General features: G+C 40.8%; 1 protein-coding gene across 2 annotated transcripts in view; it reads right to left on the bottom strand.

Annotated features, from left to right (window-relative positions):
- The window catches only part of FGF14 (fibroblast growth factor 14), a 400,171-nt gene that overhangs the window by 13,959 nt on the left and 364,410 nt on the right, over positions 1-21,802 (bottom strand). The gene's annotated exons all lie outside the window — the stretch shown is intronic.

Below are 21,802 nucleotides of genomic sequence, written 5' to 3'. Positions count from 1 at the left end.
CCTGAGCCTGTTGCTGTCTTCGGAGGGCAGCAGGGATACCACCTGCATGCAATGTGAGCAGGTGGGAGATATACTCAGCATGGTGGAAGAATTCAAAGAGGAGGTGGAGAGGTTTAGGAGCATCGGGGAGTGTGAGCAGGAGATGGGCTGGTGGAGTAACTTCCTGCCATACCTACGAGAAATGCACTGGGGTGATACATCCCAAACAATGGTGGACTCCCCTGCTCTGTTGCTGTCAGGCAGAGAGAGGGGACCTAAGAGATGGGGAAGAATGGAAACAGGTCTCAGCTCAACGTTGCAAGAAATCCCCCTCACTACCTATCTCGATTCTCCATGTGCCCCTACGTAATAGGATTGAGGCTCTGGATCTCAAGGGAGAGGTAAGTGAGGATGCACTGGAAGGTCCACCCAGGAGATTGCCTAGGATGAGGTGGTCAGCTCCATGCCTCAAGACAGACTCCACCAAGAAGGAAAGAATGGTAATTGTCATAGATGACTCAGTTCTGAGGGGAACAGGGAGCCCCATATGTCAGCCAGACCCTTCCCATAGGTGAGTGTGCTGCCTCCCTGGGGTCCAGGTGGGGGACATTACCAAAAAACTTCCTGGTCTGGTTTGCTCCTCTGATTATTACCCTTTACTAATAGTTCAAGCTGGCAGCAATGAAGCTGCTGAGAGAAGCCTGAGGGCTATCAAAAATGACTTCTGGGCACTGGGACAGTTAGCTGATGGAGCAGGAATACAGGTGGTGTTTTCCTCTATCCTTTCAGTGGCAGTGAGGTATACCGAGAGGACCAGGAAAACCCATTTCATAAATATGTGGCTAAGAGGCTGGTGACACCACAGGAATTTTGGCTTTTCCAACCACAGAGAGTATTATTCAGCACCAGGTATGTCTGGAGGACTGGAAGCTTGCCATTGTGACTCCCATCTTAGAATCATAGAATCATAGTATAGTTTGGGTTGGAAGAGACCTTTAAGATCATCTAGTTCCAATGTCCTGCTATAGGCAGGGACACCTCCTTCTAGACGAGGTTGCTCAAAGCCCCATCCAGCCTGGCCTTGAATGCTTCCAGGGAGGGGGCATCCACAACCTCACTGGGCACCCTGTTCCAGTGTCTCACCATCCTCACAGTAAAGAATTCCTTCCTAACATCTAGTCTAAATCTACCCTCCTCCAGTTTGAAGCCATTTCCTCTCATCCTGTCACTGCTTGCCCTTATAAAAAGTCCCTCCTCAGCTTTCCTGTAGGCCCCTATAAGGTCCCCCAGAGACTCCCATCTACAAGAAGGGTCATAAGGAGGATCCAGGGAACTACAGGCCTGTCAGCCTGACCTTGATGCCAGGGAAGTTTATGGACCTGATCATCTTGAGTGAGATCACAGGGCATAGGCAGGACAAGTGGGGGACCAGGCCAAGTCAGCATGGGTTCCCGAAGGGTAGGTCCTGCCTGACCAACCTGATCTCCTTCTATGAATGGGTAACGTGCCTGGGTGGAGGAGGGAAAAGCTGTTGATGTAGTCTACCTAGGCTTCAGCAAAGCCTTTGACACTATCTCCCACAATATTCTCCTGGAGAAGCTGGCACTCCATGGCTTGGACAGGTACACTCTGCTGGGTAAAGAACAGGCTGGAGGACTGGGCCCAGGGAGTGGTGGTGAATAGATTTAAATCCAGCTGGCGACCAGTCAGGAGTGAGGTTCCTCAGGGGTCAGTACTGAGAACCCTTCCTGTTTAATATCCTTATTGATGATCTGGAGGAGGAGATTGAGAGCTCCCTCAGTAAGTTTGCAGACAACACCAAGTTGGGAGGAAGTGTCAATCAGCCTGATGGGAGGAAGGCCCTACAGAGAGATCTAGACAGGCTGGACCGCTGGGCTGAGGCCAGTGGAATGAAGTTCAACAAGACCAAGTACCAGGTCCTGCACTTTGGTCACAACCACATGCAATGCTACAGGCTTGGGGCAGAGTGACTGGAAGACTGTGAAGAGGAAAAAGTCCTGGGGGTGTTGGTCGATGCTTGGCTGAACATGAGCCAGCAGTGTGCCCAGGTGCCCAACAAGGCCAAAAGCATCCTAGCATCTTTCAGAAACAGTATAGGCTGCAGGAGCAGGGAGGTGATCATCCCCGTATACTCAGCTCTGTTGAGGCCACATCTTGAGTACTGTGTTCAGTTTTGGGCCCCTCACTACAAGAAAGACATTGAGGCCCTAGAGTGTGTATGTTGCCCTGGAGGGCAGTGAAGCTGGTGAGGGGACTGGAGCACAAGTCTTATGAGGAACAGATGAGGGAACTGGGATTGTTTAGTCTGGAGGAGTTTCATGGGTGATCTCCTTGTCGTCTACAGCTATCTGAAAGGAGGTTGTGCTGAGGTGAGGGTTGGCTCAGGTTGGACATTAGGAAAAACTTCTTCTCCAAAACAGTGATCAGGCACTGGAACAGGCTGCCCAGGAAGGTGGTTGAGTCACCATCCCTGGAGGTGTTCAAGAAATGTGCAGATGTGGTGCAAAGGAATATGATTTAGTGAGCAATATTGGTGTTAGGTGGATAGTTGAACTAAATGATCTTAGAGCTATTTTCCAACCATAATGATTCTACGATTCTATGAATACTGGACATACATGTTTGTAGCAATTTTCTTTCTCTTAAAAAAAAAAATATATATATATATAAAGCCACTCATAAAAAAAACAATTCCCACAAAGCATAGCATTTTCCATTACAGCAGTCAGAAAGAAGAAATAATTATACAGCTATGGACAAGACACCAATGCTATGAACCACAGAGTTAAGAATTAAAACGTAACATGACAACAGAGCTAGCCATACAGCTTCTGGATGTTACTTAACAATTATATGAACAGCTTCTGCAATTTTGAGCCATATCTATGTTGAATAAGTAAATCAGTAACAAACTGACAGGCCCGATCAAAAGGTAACCTTCCAGTGCATACCATGAGGGACAACATCAGTCTATGGCTCTATTATAGCTGTCAAAAGCCATCAAAGAAGCCACAAGGAAAGGGAGGAAAGTGGCTCCTATGAAAGTTGTCTCTCTTTTACTCCTGAACCTTCAACCATTTTTAGATTAGCTTTTTATACTGAAATATAGGAAATGAGGGCATCATTCTAGTTGCAGCTCATATGAGCTATATACCCAGCAGTCCACTTCCTGAATTGTAGCCAGCAGCAGACTGGGAGGTATTGGATTCTCCTGGAGGTGGGCACAATTGGACTCGGACAACAGCAAAAGGACAGCTGCAGGTGGAATAAGCTGCTCCATGGTGCTAAGCAGAAAACACAACAGTAAGACAAACTCAAAGAGGTTGCCAGGAGAGAAACAGCCAGTCTAATCAAGCACAGTAAAAAATCCTGATTACTGATATTTTTCAGAATTCAATACCAGTTTTAATCCTGTTTTAATCCTACTTATTATTTGCACTTAGAAGTTCAGTTGAAACAAGACATCAGTACTTTGAAAGTACACATCTATCTGCCTGATGGGACCAGCTTACCATTCAAATACAGACAAATACAGGGTATAAGGAAACAAAACATCCCAGAAATGACCTCAGCATACAATTAGTGGGTTACCAGACATTTTTGGTAGGAAGGATGACAGATGAGAGACTGGAGAAAGGACAACACTAGCTTTGCAGATGCTTATGACAAACTTCTGCAAAATGAGAAAAGCAGCACAGAGTATGCACAGAGGTATTTTGGGTGGTGTTAGAGGAGGAAGTGACATTTTGATAGCAGATAATAAGGTTGGAAATGACTCATGAAGAAGGACCTTAAAATTAAAGAGAATCAGTCTGTGTTTAATGAGGAGAAGGCACTCAACAGAAAAGAGAAACAGTTAAAATATTGAAGCTGGGAACTGCACTTTGTGGCAGTGTTCTGAAGTGAAACAGTGGGGGTGGTGCTGAATTTATCAGTGACAGAGGGGAAGACGCTGGATTAACCAAGGTGTGAAATGATGATATCCCAGACAACAGTTGCAGTATTGTAGAAGGGTAAAAAGCCAAGCCATGGACACATTCATACAAAAAGAATTGTGAGATCTGGAGGCTTCAGCTGCTTATGAGAACTGGAAAATACCTGCACTGGTATGTCTCCAACTTTCTGAACACTGAATTAGATGAGTTAGGCTGGTGTCTTGCAAGATGCCTATTTGACAAATGTTTGTTAAAGAGAATAAAAGAGCTCCTCAGGAATCCCCGTCAATACCACCAAACTTTTCCAGCTCTTAAGCTGGCCAAAATGTACAGTTCAAAATCATCTTGTTCAAGAACTCCTTTTTAAATGGTCAAAACTCCAGCAATGTATGGTTAGATACTTTCTTGATAAAAGATAAAGATAAAACATTTCCTGTATTTTAGAAGATGCTGCTGATCTGGGCCTAAAAGTTCCCTAAGATAGACTTCAATTTTAAACATAGCAACAACAATGAGCAAAGTTGGCTGAATTTTCTAAGTGCAAACTAACAGAGTAAGATACTGAGGAGCAGGAAGACTCCAGGAGACTTTAGATGCCATACTGTGAACTTTGCAGCAACCTTACTAACAAAGCTTCAAAATAAAAAGCAGTGATAGCTGAACCTGCTAATCCTACAAGCACACCATGAAAGCAGCAAATGCTCAGAAGTCTGTGCACACACATTTCAGTCTTTAGACAGAAAATTTCCTTAATATATTCTAACAGTCAGAGAACACCAATATTGGCTTTTCAAAGCTAGTGTGGCTTCTGTTCTCTGTAAGATTCCTAATACATGGACTTATCTATTTAAGTAAAGCAGCACAGGACTTGATATCATGCAGAAAAGAAACAAAGATGATCCTGCTGGCTAAAGAATCGTTGACAGTGCAGTAAAGACGTAAGTCTTTACATTAGCTATAATTCCTGTCTCCCATCTTGGACTTCTAAAAGACCCGGTGATGTGACTAGCACTCCTTTCTTTAAAACAAACAAACAAAAAACCACCCACAATTTCTGACTAAATTTAGATGAAAAGAAATGTAAATTGATGTTCTTGCAAATATTAGCACTTAGGAAGCAGCAGAGGGAAACCTCAGATTTTTCCTGGAGGTTTTTGGGAAGGCTCCTCCAAGAAGGTAAGGTGTCCAAAAGCCCAGATGAAGTGCCTCTATACCAACACACAGAGCACTGGAGACAAGCAGATGGAATTGGAAACCGTGGTGCAGTTTGAAAACTACGATCTTGTTACTATCATGGAAACATGGTGGGATGACTCACATAACTGAAATATCATGATTGAGGGCTATGAGCTTTTTAGAAGGGACAGGCAAGGTAGAAAGGTGGGGGAATTGGCCTCTGTGTTAAGAAGCGGATGGACTGTGAAGAGCTGCCCCTGAGAAACAGTCATGAGAGTTTGTGGGTTAATTAGGAACCAGACCAAAAAAGGGCATCTGGTGGTCGGGGCCTAGTACAGGTCATCTGATCAAGGAGAGCCTGTTGATGAGGCGCTCTTGCTTCTGCTCCAAGTGGCGCCACGCTCACAGGCTCTCATCTTGGTGGGGGATTTCAATCACCCATATATCTGCTGGGAAAATGACACAGTGAGCTGCAAGCAGTCCAGGAGACTTCTGAAGTCCACTGACAACAACATTCTGGTTCAGGTATTGGACAGATCCACCAGAGGTGAAGTGTTGCTGGACCTAGTGCTCACCAATGTGGAAGAGATTGTAAAAAAGGTTGAGGTTGGAGGCATCATGGGCCACAGCGACTATGCCCTGGTCAAGTTGGTGATCTCAAGGAATGTAGTACTGGCAAAGAGTGGAGTCAGAACCTTGAACTTCAGGAGAGTGAACTTTAGGCTGCTTAAGGAATTGTTGGATGAGATCCCCTGGGAAACTTCTTATGGACAAAGGAACAGAACGGGGCTGGCAGCACTTTAAGGATGCCTTTCTGAGAGCACAAGAGCTCTTCATTCCCCAGTGTAAAAAATCAGGCAGACAAGGCAGGAAATCACCATGGCTGAGCAAGGGCTTGATGGTCAGGCTGAGGGGAAAAAAAGAGTAAGTATAAGCAGTGGAAGCAGGGATGGGTGGCCTGGGAAGAATATACTGATGCTGTCTGGATGTGCAGCGATGGAGTCAGGAAAACCAAGGTGAAGATGGAATTGAACTCAGTGAGAGATGTGAAAAACAATAAGAAGAGATTCTTTAGATTCACTGGACAGAAGAGACAGGCAAAGGAGAGTGTACTCCCTCTAATAAATGAAAAGGGAGAGCTGGCCTCCCCAGACATGGAGAAGGCTGAAGTACTTAACAAGTTCTCTGCCTCAGTTTTCAAGGCCAGTCATGCTTCTCGTGCCCCTGAACTTCTAAGTGGGTCTTGGTGGAGCAAAATTCCTCCCAGTGTAAGAGCAGAGCAAGTCTGAGTCCACTCTGTGATGCTGCTGAATGTGTTCAAGACTATGGAGCCAGACAACATGCGTCCCAGGATTCTGAAGGAACTAGCTGATGTGGTTGCCAAGCTGCTCTCCATCATATTTGAAAAACTGGCTGTCAGGCAAAATCCCTGGTGACTGGAAAAAGGGAAATATAATTCCCATATTCAAGAGAGGGAGAAAGGAAGACCTGAGAAACTACAGGATAGTGAGCCTCATGTCTGTGCCTCGGAAGATCATGTAGCGGATCCTTCTGGAAAAGATGTGAAGGCACATGCGAGATATGGAGATGATCTGAGACAGCCAGCCCAGCTCCACAAAGGGCAGATAGCCCCTGAGCAATCTGGTGGCTTTCTATGAAGGAATGACAGCACTGGTGGACCAAGGAAGGGCAACTGATGTCATCTACCTGAACTTGTGCAAAGCCTTTGGTATGGTCCCCCAACACATTCTTACCTCTCCACTGGAGAGATATGGATTTGAAGGTTGGACTATTTGATGGATAAAGAATTGGCTGGACAATCATAGACAGGGGGTTGTCAATGGTTCTATCTCCAGGTGGTGGCCGGTCAGTAGTGGTGTCCCTGAAGGGTCCGTCTTGGGACCAGTGCTCTTCAACATCTTTATCAATGACCTAGACAGTGAGACTGAGTATACTCTCAGCAAATTTACAGATGACACCAAGCAGAGTGGTGCAGTTGAGGCAAAAGAAGGTAAGGACACCATCCAGAGGGACCTGGCCATGTTCAAGAAGTGGGCACATGAGAATTTAATGAGGTTTAACTAGGCCAAGTGCAACGTGTTGCACTTGCATTGAAGCAATCCCAGATACGAGTACAGGCTGGGAGAAGAACTCATTGATAGCAGCTCTGTGGAGAAGGATTTGGGGGTCCTGATAAATGAAAAGCTGGACATGAGCCAGCAATGTGCACCTGCAGCCAAGAAAACCAACAGTATCCTTGGTTGCATCAAAAGAGGGGTGACCAGCATGGCAAGGGTGGTGATTGTCCCACCCTGCTCTGCCCTTGTGAGGCTCCATCTGGAGTACTGTGTCCAGGCCTGGGGCCCCCAGTACAACAAGGATGTGGAGCTGTTGGAGCGGGTCCAGAAGAGGCCACAGTGATGATCAGAGGGCTGGAGCACCTCTCCTATGAAGAAAGGTTGAGGGAGTTGTGCTTGTTTAGCTTGGAGAAGAGAAGCACTGGGTAGACTTCACTGCAGTCTTCCAGTACTTGAAGGGAGCTTACAAACAGGAGGGAGACTGACTTTTTGCCCCGTCTGATAGTCATAGGACAAGGGGGAATGGCTTTAAACTAAAAGAGGAGAGATTTAGGTGAGATATTAGGAAGAAATTTTTTAGTCAGAGGGTAATGAGGCATTGGAACAGGTTGCCCAGAGAAGTTGTGGAGGCTCCATCTCTGGAAGCATTCAAGGCCAGGTTGGATGGGATCCTGGGCAGCCTGATATAATGGTTGGCAACTTGGCCCATAGGAGGGGCACTGGAACTAGATGATCTTTAACTTCCGCTTCAACCTAAGCCATTCTGTGATTCTATGACTCTATGAACTGGCATTCTAATTAAGCAGCGATATGACTTGTAATATGAATAATATAACAGTTCTATTATTCGTGTACATTCATGAGCTTCTACAATAAGACCATGAGTAGCTGGCCCATAGCATGCACAGATTTGCAAAAAATATCTTGGACAGATTTCTGTGTGTTAAACATGGTATTGATAGCAGCCTGAATTTGGCTTCACCTTCTGTCCAGATTGGAACAGAACACAAAGTTAGGATTACAAAAACTTCCTTGTTTCATAACAAAGAAATTGTTTTGTTTATGACCACTAGTGATGATTGTATTAAAATATCACTGATTACAGGCAATAATGTCTTGTATGTAAGGCATTGCACATGGCCATCAATTTCATAAACTTACTACTTGCAAGACTAAACAATCAAGTCAGATAAAAATGTATTTTAAATAATAACTTCAAGAATGATCTCCAGTTCCTACCTCTCTCTCTCTCTCTCTCTCCCCATCCACATAGAATTAATATTGTATCACAAGCAGTGTTAAGATGTTTACATTCTTTTGATTGATACCTGTATTTCAGTGTCATCAACTCAGTGGGATATGGATGAAATAGAACAAAGTTTTCTTGATGCAAGTCTTTCTGTTACATGTTACTTAAAGTTGTGCAGTTTGACTTCAAAAGTGAACTAATGTTTTTGAAATGAAGCCCATAATGCAGATCTGAATCATGAATCTCACATTAAAAGTAAGCGAGTGAAGGCTGTTTAAATTCAAAGATATCTGAAAGGACATTTAGGGGAGCAGACTGGAAAATTAATGTTTAAAACTATGTTTGTGGTGTCTTCATGCCAAAACTTGAATACTTCAAGAGAACTGATAAAAAACTGTTGCCTCACTTGAATAAGTGAAGAAAAATGGAAACTAATGATAAACAAAATTAGTAAGTACTTGTTTAGAATAGACTGCAGCCCACCCACAGCCATCACACACTGTAGCATGTGGTCAAGCATAACATCCTTCTTCATCCCCACAGACATATAAAGAGTGAGGTGACATTATTTTTCTGCTTCATTTCTGCTCTGAACTTTCACAGAAATGCCTACTCTCTGTGTTGAGTACAACCTTGGCTTTAAAGAAAATGCAGCCAGAATCCTTGCACTAGTGAAATGATATCGTCTTTCTTTCCCCAAGACCGTAATCTCCTCCCCATCTAATCCTCAGCACCTACCCTCCCTTAAAATTTAAATTTGGAGTAAAAATCTGCTTTAAGATTTCAGCTTTAACATCAGCCATAACTCCTTGTTGTATCAACACAAAAAGACATCTTTTATCTCCTGTATATCGTCTGTGATTAAAGAAATCCAGTATCAGTAAGACAGGCACATACTCCAAGTCATGACTAAGAGAAATTGTGTGCATTGTAGGGAATATTTTCTGCTGCTGCAGTTATGGGACATTTCAGAGAAGAACATGAATAAACCAGCCTACCTTTCCCCAGGTTTTGAAACAATTTTATCCAGACACCTCAAACCTTATCCCAAACACCTCAAATACTACAAACCATCATGAAAACATGCAGAATTTTAAAAGAACCAAATACCAAAAGAATTCCCAAGGAAGATACTGGTTTCTCTCCCGTTACCATTAATGAAATCTCTGTTCTGCTGCAATATCCCGTAATGCTGGATAAAGAAATCTGATTCTAGTTTTTGCCATTGCATGACCGGTATGTTATCAGCATTAATTAGCTACTATTGTGCAATGTCAGATGGGCAGTACATTTTCACATATGTAGTGCACCTTCTTGAGTGTGATAGTATGATGATTCCATAACTATCTCCAAATGCAAAAGTAAACATAAATAGATGGGCAAATTCTGAGGTGTTTTGTAAGTTATACTTTAGACTCTTTCAGTTCTACATGTTCCTTCCAAAAGATGTGTGAATTTATGAAAGTTTTAAATGGGTGTAATTTACAAGCTGAGGAGCTAGAAAAGTTGCAAGAACACTCAAATTATATGAAGTGGCCTACTTTAGTGTACTCTTTTTATTTCTTTTTCTTTACAGTTGTGAAATTGTTTTTCTGCTTGTAGTCTTCTTGTTATGACCTCTCAATGCATGAATTATTCCATGATTAAAGAATTCACTGTTTGAAAAGATAGTGGCCGAAGTGAATACAAGTCAATTATCTGAGGTCAATCATGTGAGCTTCTTGCTGATGTTCCTTTGTCATCCTTTCAGTTTTTATGCTGGTGCCCATAAGGACAATGAGAGAGGTAGGCCCAGAGAAAACTCTGAGGAGACAAAGCCATTCTGTAAGAAAAGCATTCAGAGTGATGACTCAGACAAGTTGCAGCTGCCCACTGAAGGCTTGGAAGCAAAGAGATAGCTTCCTCAGATGTTTGTTACTTAACTCCTGTTATGTAGAGTATGTATGTTTTTCTCCTAAATGCATATTTAGGAGCACTCCAGCAGAACAGCTTCTTTTGCAGCAGCTGTGTCTGCTCAGAGAAAGTACCATAGGAGTGAAGTTGTCTATCCTTTAACTATCCCACAAATGAATGCAAACAAAAAAGTCCTATTTTTCTTGCTAATATTTTGCAACCAAACTACAGAAAATATATATGTGTGTATCTCATGCATTTTCACTAATAGATAAAATATCTGTTTTAATTTAATCTACTTCATTTAGAGATCTAAAAAATATTTTCCTGTTCTTATTTAATTTTCACAGCATCTACATAGTTGTTATTTCAAGTATCCATTTTTAGAAGAACATTAAAGTGCAGAGATTCAGAGACAAACATTCAAAAGCTGCACAGTGAATCAATACCAAAGACAAAATAAAATCCATTCTATCTCCTGTTTTAACTTAACAGTTAATGGGAAACAAAATGTCAGCCACTAAAAGGTATTTTTGGAATGGCATCACGCTGTTAACCAGTCAGAAGTGGTGAAAAGAAACAATTTAGACACTTTAGTCTATATCAATACATGTTTAAAAAGCAGAAATTTAATGTACCTCATTAAATAGGAGATGATTATATGCAGCTCGTAACATACACCCAGCAGTGATGCTTGTTTTTGTTCTGGATGGGTAACAGCAGGATGATTATGGATACATCCTGATGCCCTGATAAAATTCCTCTTTTAGCAACAAGCTTATGAAGGCTGATTATGAACAATGTGAATGTATGGATGTCTGGCAAAAATCATAAAAGGATAAAAATCAGAATGGTAGCAAAGGATTAGAGCTTTTTATATACAATATATATGGTAGATCTGAAAAAAAATGGAAATAGTTTTACTAAATGGCATTCATAACAACAATAAACAAAGCAAGATTTAAAAAAGTGACTGCTGGCAATTGAGTGATAATCAATGCCACTATTTGCTCAAGGTTTTAGAAATCTGACAATCTCCAATGAAATCAGTTAGCACCTTGCTCTCAAGCCTTCGCCTAACTCATTGTCTGTTATAGCACATTCCTATAACTGTCCTGTAGAAAATCAAAGCTTAATATTGAATGGATAACAACATATTGATCTTAGAGCAGTGTTAATCTAGTCATAAAGAATCCTGAAGTATAACAGGAGATGTATACATTTCTAACTTTTAACCCTTCCAACCTACTAATCTGAGGAATGTAGACTGCAAAAGGGAAAAAAATAACTTTTTCTGGCAAATACAAAACTTTAATGAGAGTTCTGTATCTTCCCTACATCCGCTTTTGTGTCCCTCCTCTATACTGTATTGTTTTCCAACAGAGTTCATTATACAGTACCACACACACTACAGAGTTTGCAAAGAAGCTCAGCTGTGGTGAATATGTTTCAAAGAAAACAATGAGATTTTATACAAGACTATGGTTGTCTTTACTACTTCTAGAAAATTAATTTACATCACCTGTGTTCCTGAGAAATGAACATGACATTAAGTATACATTTTCTTTTGGCTTGAGTGGCTATTTGAAAAGATAAGTTGAGCTAGAAAACATGTATCACCACTGAACTGTGTATTTGAAAACAACTGGAGGCATAGGATCGGGGTCAAAATTATAATCTACTCAAAAGAATAAATCGATCTGTAACCCACCTTCAACTGGCAGAGAAAACACAGTGAGTGCACAAATGAAGGTGTTCCCTACTGCATCATTTAAAAGAAGCAGGAGCAAATTCCTGAATGGAAATAAATTACTGGTTTTATGTCTTAAAAATAGCCCACTGATGCATAAAGCATGAGAATGAAAACATCAGGCATTTTGATTTCCAAGTCCATTGGAAACCATTCTTCTCTGGCTTCACCAAAACTGAGGACAGTTTTCGTATTTTTCTTTCACAAGAAAGGTATGCACCAAGCCATACTGCAAGCAAACACTGTTGTTTATAATTCAGAAAAGCTGGAAATAGGCTGAAATTGAGCTAGTTATTCACCTATGATGCGTGGTGATGTCTCTTAAGTTACTTTGATCTCAGTTGCCAGAGAGCAGTTAGTTTAACTGTGAGTTATGAGTACAAATTTATCAGATAGCTCCTGGCTCTTCCAACACCAGAGTTTCTTGATAACACTGATAACTTTCCTTTACACTCTTTTTCATTTCTTTTAATTTACCTGAAGAGCTTCTGTGTTGTTTCCTATACTAAAACTTCTGTTTTCTCTTTAGCCAGGGCAGTGAGCCTGTGCTGAAGCATATGCTTATGCCAAAGTGTAACTTGTGGCCAAAACATTCTCCTCATGCTTTTTGGCCACCTGTTGGCTCCTGCACCAGCAGGGAAATTCAAAATAGAGGACACACACATCTCACCCTACAAACTTGATTCCTAGCTTTTAGTGTAGTAATCAAAGGTAACAGACATGTATCTCTAGATAAGCTGCCCATAGGTTCACCAAATTTTTCTGTATTTGTTTTTTTGGATGATACTCCTTTCTGTCATTCCTCCCTGCTTGTTCTTTTAAACTGCCTTGTTGCTAATATGTACTTATCTGGCTGTCTTCTGTCCTTTCCAAGGTCTCACAGACATTAAGAAAGCCAAACTAAGAAAAGCAAAATGATGGCAAAAACAACAAGAAAAAAAAAAAACCAGAAGAAAAGATGGCTTGCTATTTTGAGTGAAAGGTGACACTAAAAATACATATATATATTCTCATCAAGGAAAAGCAAATGGCGTCCCGCCACTAGACTATGCTTTAATTCTTCCATCACAACTTTGTAATAACTTTTCCTGGATATGCAAACTAATTTATTGACTGCTGTCACATTGTCAAGCACTGGCTGCACTTTTGCAAGACTGAGTCTCCTTGATTGTGGTTCTTTGTCCTTTTTGTATTTGCTGATCAAAGTTCCATTTTTTGTTGTTCATTTTCTTCAAGTCTTTCAAGAGCTTTCTGAAATGTATTTTCTCCTTCTCCCACAATAATCAAAACGTCAGTATATTAAAAACATTGTTACAGGCCATATGAACTCTATTTTCCTGTAAATGTCACAACATTTTTTACATCTGTTTTCATGCTCACATACATTGAGCATTGTAACTGTTTACTGTGGCCTTAGAATGACATCAAACAAGGCAAAAGTTTGACTTCTGGCTGATGCTTTTTATCTTTTGAGTTATAAACACACTACTTTGTTATTCTCAGTTTTATCCTGATTTCCATTTTTTTTTCCCGTCTATGCCCCAAAAGCACTGTATCATATGCTTTCTTAAAATAGATGAAACTGTACCTGTGTTTTGCTCTTACTCCTATCTGTTTTTTTTTTGGTCCGTTATTACCCTGAAAACATTTTATAAGAAGTGGGAACTGTTTTTCCGTAATTTTTATGCACAATCTTCTCCTTCCTTCACTTAATTAAGTTTACTGAAAATATAAAAATTAGGATTTTGTGGCTTCTAATCAAGAAGGTTCTCTCTCTCCAAAGAGAATTAGTTTACAAAAGTTGTATGCTTTCATACACTCACTTACAGCTCTATGGAATAGTTTCACGTTAATATTATTTCTGTACTGCTCCATCTCCCCTTCTAAACTCTGTATGCTTTGCCTTCTACACTGTATCCTGACAATTCTAAGATCTAGGGTTTTGTGGCTATTTGGAATTGGAGATGTTAAAATTTTACTTACTTATTTTGCATGAAACTAATTCAGATTCCAGCAGTCCGTTATTCCTGCCAAATTTAAGCCCTCATATGTTTTGGCACTAATTGATCATTTGTAAATTTTGCAGTCTCAGTATAGAGTCAGAAAACCAAATGGGTGCTGAATATGAATGATCCTTTTGAGCCTACATGACATCATCCTAGCACTAGAATAAGCCAACCAGAACTTGTAGTTTTGATGCTTAAACAATGCTTAAACAGTACCAGTTTTATGAAATAAATTACCTTATACTACATCTGTGTAGCATTTGGCTGAGCAGAACAATGCACCAGGTCTATGTCAAAGAGATATCAAACATGCATGAGGAGTAGATGTATGAAGAATTTTTATAATGAATGACAATGCTATTTTTAAAAAGGCCAATTAAAATCAATTACATTCATTCAGTAATTCCAATTTCTTAAAATTAAGCAAACATGCAGAGAAAACACCTTTGCATAGAGATACATTTTTGTGCAATTTGTATAATTTGCTTTTAGTTCTTGCCTTTTACATTGGTCCAGATAGATCCAAGCATTCTCAGCACAGCCTGTATAGAGGATTCTATTTTTCAGTACTCATCACAACTAACTATTGTCCTCCAGCTTGTATAGAGGCATAAATGGTAGAGATAGATGTGGTGGTAGTTTTTTTTTTTGTCTGTTTTTCCCCCAAATTCCCAATACTGCCGCTTTTGTACAGTCAACAGGCAATTCTTCCTTGCTGCTCATAATTTCTTGCAAATCACGATTTTCAAACATATCTTCAGAAAAAGTTAAAACAAGCAGCCAAAAAAAGAGACCTTGGATCAGCTGAATATTTTTCACAAAAGCATTTGCATCTCTCTAGGGAATGCGGGTGAAGGAGAATCCTCACATCTATAAATCTAAAGTACATTTCACTATATGGAAAAAAAGACGGACCAGAGAAAAGTGGAATCATTTTACCTATTTTAAAAATTTCTTTTTGATCCAGTTGAAATAGATCTTTCATTTGCAGAAAATATAACACAAGATGTCATTCAATACTGTTTTTTCCCCTCCTAAATAATATCTACAAGATATTGGGAATGAAAAAATGCATTGTATACCTTGTACTTAAAAAAAATAAAATTCTTCTGTTTGTAGCCATAACACATTGAATACTGAAGCAGCCTTTAGCTCAGAGTTCTAAATACATGAGCTCCACTCCAGTCTGCTGAAGAGGCAATAGATGCAACTTTTCCACCAGGACTGGGAGCTAGTGAGACTCAATGAGTGTCACAGCTGATCTCATCTGTGCTGCCTCACAGTGACCCCAGAAGGATGGCTGTACTTCCATGTCTCTGCTTGTGCCCTCTGCAGCACTGACGTGTCCCTCATAATGAGGGGGAGGCCAAAAAAGGGGCTGTTTCCACAGTGGAATAAAGGCTGAATGTTTGCTGTGTCCAGAATCTCCAAGTGCTAAGGCAAGGACAGAACATAGGCAGATTTTAAAAGGCGTAAAAGAAGTGATTTTTGGAAGAATAATGAGAGTGGGCAAAGAAAGGGAACTTTGACTGCAAAAAAAATGGAAGATTTCCCTAACTATTCTCTGTGTTATGCTATCTTGTTTTCTTTCTTCTTCTTTGTTCTGTGACTTTCAATCTATCATTAGTGGTATTTCCTAAGGACTTTGTCCATGGCACTTCCATTCCTTCGGAAAGATTTTTGATAGCTACTGAAGAAGAGCACTGAGCTTAGGGACTCAAGCCCTAACCTACCTATTACTCTGCTCAGATACCTGATTTCTACATTGGGTTAAGTATACAGGTGTAAGAAAATAACAGTAAAGAGACCAAGTTTGCTCACAGAGAGTGGGAACTGGTGTATTTCAGGCATCAAAACTGAGACAGCAATGTAGCTCCTCTTTGGTATTTATGGGCTGGTCATCTTTCCTGATGCATCACCTTGCAGGCTCAGTACACTTGGTAATTCTCAAGGGCAGAGGAGGCAGTTTGGCTGTGGGTAAGAGGTTGAGAAGTTCCTAATCATAGAATCATAGAGTCATAGAATGCCGTGGGTTGGAAGGTGCCCCAAGGATTGTCAAGTTCCAACCCCCCTGACATAGGCAGGGCCACCAACTTCCAGATCTGGTACTAGAGCAGGTTGCCCACAGCCCCATCCAACCCGGTCTTGAACACCTCCATGACGAGCCATCCACAACCTCTCTGGGCAGCCTGTGCCAGCGTCTCAGCACTCTCTCTGTGAAGAACTTCCCCCTGACATCCAAACTAAACCTTCCCTCCCTGAGCTTAAAACCGTTCCCTCTTGTCCTATCACTATCTACCCGAGTAAAATGTTGATTCCCTTCATTCTTATAATCCCCTTTTAAATACTGGAAGGCTGCAATGAGGGTACCTCGCAGCCTTCTCCTCTCCAGGCTGAACAAGCCCAGCTTCCTCAGCCTGTCTTCATAGGGGAAGTGCTCCAGACCTTTAATCATCTTCCTGGCCTTCCTCTGGACCCTATCCAACAGCTCCACATCTTTCCTATATTGGGGAACCCACAGAGAAAGAAAAGTCCGCCTCCACTCCTTGAACCATGCACCAAGTTTTACACTGTTGGGATGCTCTGCTTCATGCTGGTTTTGCAGGTGTAGCGGCTCTGCTGCTTCTTCAAAACTTCCAGCCTGCAAATTCCTCCAATGGAAAAAATTCAGCCATTAGCACAACCCCACCAGCAAATACAAAATTGGAAACTTTGGATATGTCCCCCTATGCCAGTAACAAGTTTTGAAGAATAAGCTTTGTTTCTCTCATCTCCTTGCACAAGATCAGTAACGAGAAAACAGCCACTGTGAATCACGTTCATTCACAGATTCTGCTTAAGTTCTCAGTCCCTGCAATCAGAAGAACACACTGTTTACACTGTGCATGATTTACATCAAAAACAAATCTGGTATTTCACAAAAAGACAAACAAAGTTTCCCCTTTTTTTTTTTTTTTGACATTTTTATCATGTTTTATATGTATCTTCAGAGGTCTGTACTAGTGGATCGACTCATCACTTCTAATAAAGAAGCTGAAAAAAACCTTTTGAGTACATTTTTTATCTCACAATACCAGGGAAACTGAGCTTAAAGCCAACATTTTTTGAGATGGTCTCTGATTTTGGAGTTCCTGTTTAGCAGGGACACCTTGAGGCCACACATTCAGCTGTGTACCGCACAGTTCTACTCTCAGCATGCTCACCCCTTCAGAAAATCAGGTCAAGCATTTAGTTACCCAAAATATACAAAGGAAATCTGCTCATAAGCAATCTTTCCCAAGCTCACAAATTCTGTTCTGTTTTTCAAGCCAGTTAAGATGTTGCCTATGGTGCAGCTCCTCAGAAAGTCCCAGAAGTGGACAAAGTCCACTTTACCACTGTGATCCCACTGCTGCTTTCTCCATGCATAGTGAGCAATGCTGAACACAGAACTGGATCCTTCAGTATCTAACCCCTACATAAATGGATACACAGATAAAATACAACGCTATTGTGGCTGAAAAACAACCTTCAGATCTACCAAGTGTGGAGGTGGGAAAATATTTTCTTCTGTCTTTTTAGCAGAGTGAGTGTTTTAGAAAAAGAGAGCCTACAAAATGCGTATGGAGGGCAAAACTTGCAAGCAGGAGAGCATACTGATAAATAGATAAAAGAAAAAATGGTCAGGAAATAGTCTGGGAGCACCAGTACAAACAGATGAAGTGGTCTTGGGACAAAGTTTGGTGAGATTATGGAAATTCAGAGAAGAAGCAACTACAGATATTCCAGTGGCTCAGTTACATACATCTCTCTGAAAGTAATGCCTCCTATTTATTTTCATGGAAACTATAACAGATACAAAGAGCACAATAACACTGTTTGATAGAACTAGAGCAAATTCTCAGCTACAAAACTCCATTTTTCAATGTCATCACCACCATTAGCTATGCATTCTTTTTACGCGAGTAATGAACACAAGAGCCTGCATGCCCGTGTAAAAATCTGCACCAGTGGAGGTGGCTCACTATTTCACAGCTGCTATGATGGCATTGTTGCTAGGAAAATGCTGCCCATGCAATCCATCTTTCATTGGTCCAAACAAATGGAAATCAGAAGGCACCAAATTCGGATTATACAGTGGGTGTGGTAGGACAGTCCATCCAAGACTGGCAGTGTACTTCACGGTCCTCAAACTGGTATGAAGCCTGGTGCTGCAAGAGAAAGGCTGCCTCCTTCTGTGGTGTGAATCTGGAAGTCTGAGCCTTCAGGTTAGTCAGTGTCACGATGCAGCAGTCACAGAGGATGGTTTGTCCGGGTTCCAAGAAATCCAGAAGAATCATCCCTTTCCTATCCCAATATTCCTATTCCTATACTTCACCTGCTGTGGGTTGCATCTTGAACTTATTCTTCAGTGGGACATTCACATGTCGCCACTCCATGAACTGCTGTTTTGACTCCAGCTCATAGTGGTGACATTGCATCTCGTCACTGGTAATGATGCGATCCAGGAAACTGTCATCTTCAGCCTCATTTTGGTTCAGTAGATCCTCACAAACTTGCAGACTTTCTGTTCCTGTGTGAGTATTCGTAGGACTCATCTGGCACTAACTTTGCTTATTCTCCAATGTTACCACCATTGTTTCCAACACACTGAAGCCAATATTCAGCTCCATACATCCAAACCACTTCTTCAAAGCTCCCTAGCGAGCAGAGAATTTGTTCATGAAGCACCTAGAGGATCACCATCCTGCCCTGGCCTTAACTGATCAATTCATTTGAACAAAGCTATTTTAGAAACTAAAATTAAATAAATGGATTCATGCTTACAAAGAAAAGGGGAAAAAAGCTTCTGCTGTTTCTTTTTCTAACCTATCTCTGCCTCCAGAATGCTACTGCAGTTATTTTATTATTTGCTCTTATCAATAATAAAAAAAAATGATGCCTTCTCTACCCATACAGTGCCTGTCTCTTGCCTGAGGCTCATGACTTGTGCACCACCTGCAGCTGGCATGCCCTTCCCCAAAGAGCTCTCTGGTGTCCCAGCACGTGTATCTGCTAAATGTAAGCCTGACTCCAACCTAATTTACATTGGATTACAAGGCAGAGATAAATTTTTGAATTACTACACTGATTGGAAAACTGATATAAAAAAACTTTTGGTTCTCACTGGGGGATAAAAATTAACATTTTAATTACTCTGTGTAGCTAATAAAAGGATATTAACTTTTTAAAAAGAAGGTGGCTTGTTCTCTTAAGTTAAATTCTAATTTTTAGATTGAGATTAAGGGAGTAACTACACAGGTACACCTGGCCAGAAGCTTTACCAAATATCAACCAGTAGATGTCTGCCATGGCTCTCTGGGTGTTATACTACATGTCAGAGATCACTTATAAGTTATTGTCTGCATTCAGGGTGAGCATGGCCTCATTGGCACTTGTCAGCCTTTAGGGTGGGCTTTTCAAGAAGCTTCAAAACAAGGGCTTTTATGGCACTTAAGTCAGGTAAAGTCTTAAGCATAATCACAAGCAGGTCACACTATGAGGTCATTATGGGAATGCCACAAGATCATCTTTCCAGCACCAGTCTGGCTCCTGCCAGGGGTGTGGAGCTTGGTGCAGGGAATACTGGAGGCTGCGGCTGGTTGCAATGACAGGGAGGATGTGGCCTTTTTTCCTGGTGCCCACTGGAGGGTGCACATCCAGGCCTACATTTTGGGATCTTCATAGAAGTTGCCACAGTGCATCACAGCAGTAAGGAGTAACCTAAGCCTCCTAGATAAGCAGGCAATGTGTGGTAGAGGCTAAACATCATGTATTTCTTATCTGGAGTGACAGTGATAGGACACAAGGGAAAGACATGGAGCTGCATCAGGTGAGGGTCAAGTTGGGTATTAGGAAAAGGTTCTGCAACAGAGGGCGGTGGGCATGGAACAGGCTGCTCAGGGCACTGGGCACAGCCTCAAGTGCCAGAGTTCATGGTGCATTTGAGCAATGCTCTCATACATAGGGCTTAGTTTTTGGTGGTCCTGTGTGGGGCTTGGAGTTGAACTTGATGATCCTTGTGGGTCTTTTCCAACTCAGGATATTGTATGATTCTATTTTGATATTCCAGTGGAGTGGGTCAGTGGGTGAAGGACACTGCTCCTGACTGGGTTACAGCATGGTTTATGAACATTAGGACTGAATATCTCTTCCTTCGCTGAAATTCAGCAGATACACAGGCTTTCATTATAGTGGCCATTTCTTTATTATGCTTTTATTAGTTTTATTTTCTAAAATCATGCCCTGACCAACTGCATCTTTACATCTTTTTAACACATATTTTTTGCTTACATGTCTGTTCTTGTTTATAACTCAAGGTGAGGACATTCTGTAGGTATCATCACAGTTAAAAGCAAATAAGTTGTCACACTTCATGATGCATATTTTGTTTATTGTTAATTTACTGTTTTGAAAGAACAACAGAAATAAATGTACAAAGTGGGAGGAATTCTTTAATAATATTCTGTTTTACAGGCTTTTAAATGAAATGCTAAACCCCATTCAAAAATTACAACATTAGCATAATCTTCTCTATTCTAATGGCACGAACATTTTTCTGACTGGCTTAAACCTCTGCCAGGAGTCAATCCTCAGGGCCAATGTGCAAAATAGAGCATATTTCAATGCAAAGTAAAAGTACACTTGAATAATTTATAATCATCAATGTTTTATTTTCTTAAACTTTAATATTTATGGCTCTCATTTATGAAATTACTTAATGAAACATAAAATGTTATGAGCTATAATTTATTTTATTAAAATGAAAATCAGGAACATTCAATTACTGATTTGGATACTCTCATCTGAATCGAATCCCTATTGCCAGGCACTCTAATTGTTTCAAGGCAAAGAAGCTGCAGACACATTACTTAAAGAACAACTCTTCTTTGTGAAGAATAGAGAGCCCTTGCAGCACCCAGGAGAATGCTTGTTACATTTATTTTACATGGAATAAAACAGCTGTCTTAAAAACTCTCCACTGCCCCAAGCTGCAAACACTTATAAATATTAATAACCTTAATTAGTGTACTTGACATTAGGAGGACACTCATATATTGAAACTAAGACATATTAATAACTATAATTAATAATAATTATTTGAAGATAGGTGAAGCATTCCAGATATTTATCAATGCAAGTTCCTGTAAGTAGACTCCGAATTAATCTCACCTGCACATGGCAGGGGGTTGTAACTAGATGATCTTTAAGGTCCCTTCCAACCCAAGCCATTCTGTGGCACTATGATTCTCACCACTGATAAAATAACATTTGAAAACGATCAAAATATATAGATTTATAATCTAGAGATTTGAAATCTAATATAAAACAGAATGCCTAGACTGAGATACATCTCTCCCTTTCATGATTGAGAGGAAATCCTGTACTTTCACAGCTGAGATATTTATTCCAAAGTAATGACTGCATTCACAAACTACAACTCTGTATGAGTAAGTTAACTATATGTGAATTGGGAGACAGTGGATGGAATGAGGTTAGCTGTATTGTAAAAAAAAAAAAAAAGAGCTTACAGTAGCTGTGTTAGAACTAGAATGTAAATAATAAAGTTTTAAAAAAAACTTGGATAGTTTTAAAAATACAACCCCACGGTAAACACTCCCTTCTGCCTTTCACTTCTATAAATATTGCTGACACACAGGTTCAGCATCACTGTCTTGTCTTTCTGAGCTCAACTG

The sequence above is a fragment of the Numida meleagris genome, chromosome 1, assembly GCF_002078875.1.
Source record: "Numida meleagris isolate 19003 breed g44 Domestic line chromosome 1, NumMel1.0, whole genome shotgun sequence".
Taxonomy (NCBI): Eukaryota; Metazoa; Chordata; class Aves; order Galliformes; family Numididae; genus Numida; species Numida meleagris.
The sequence above is the reverse complement of the archived record's forward strand: the minus strand, read 5'-3'. Positions and strand labels throughout refer to the sequence as shown.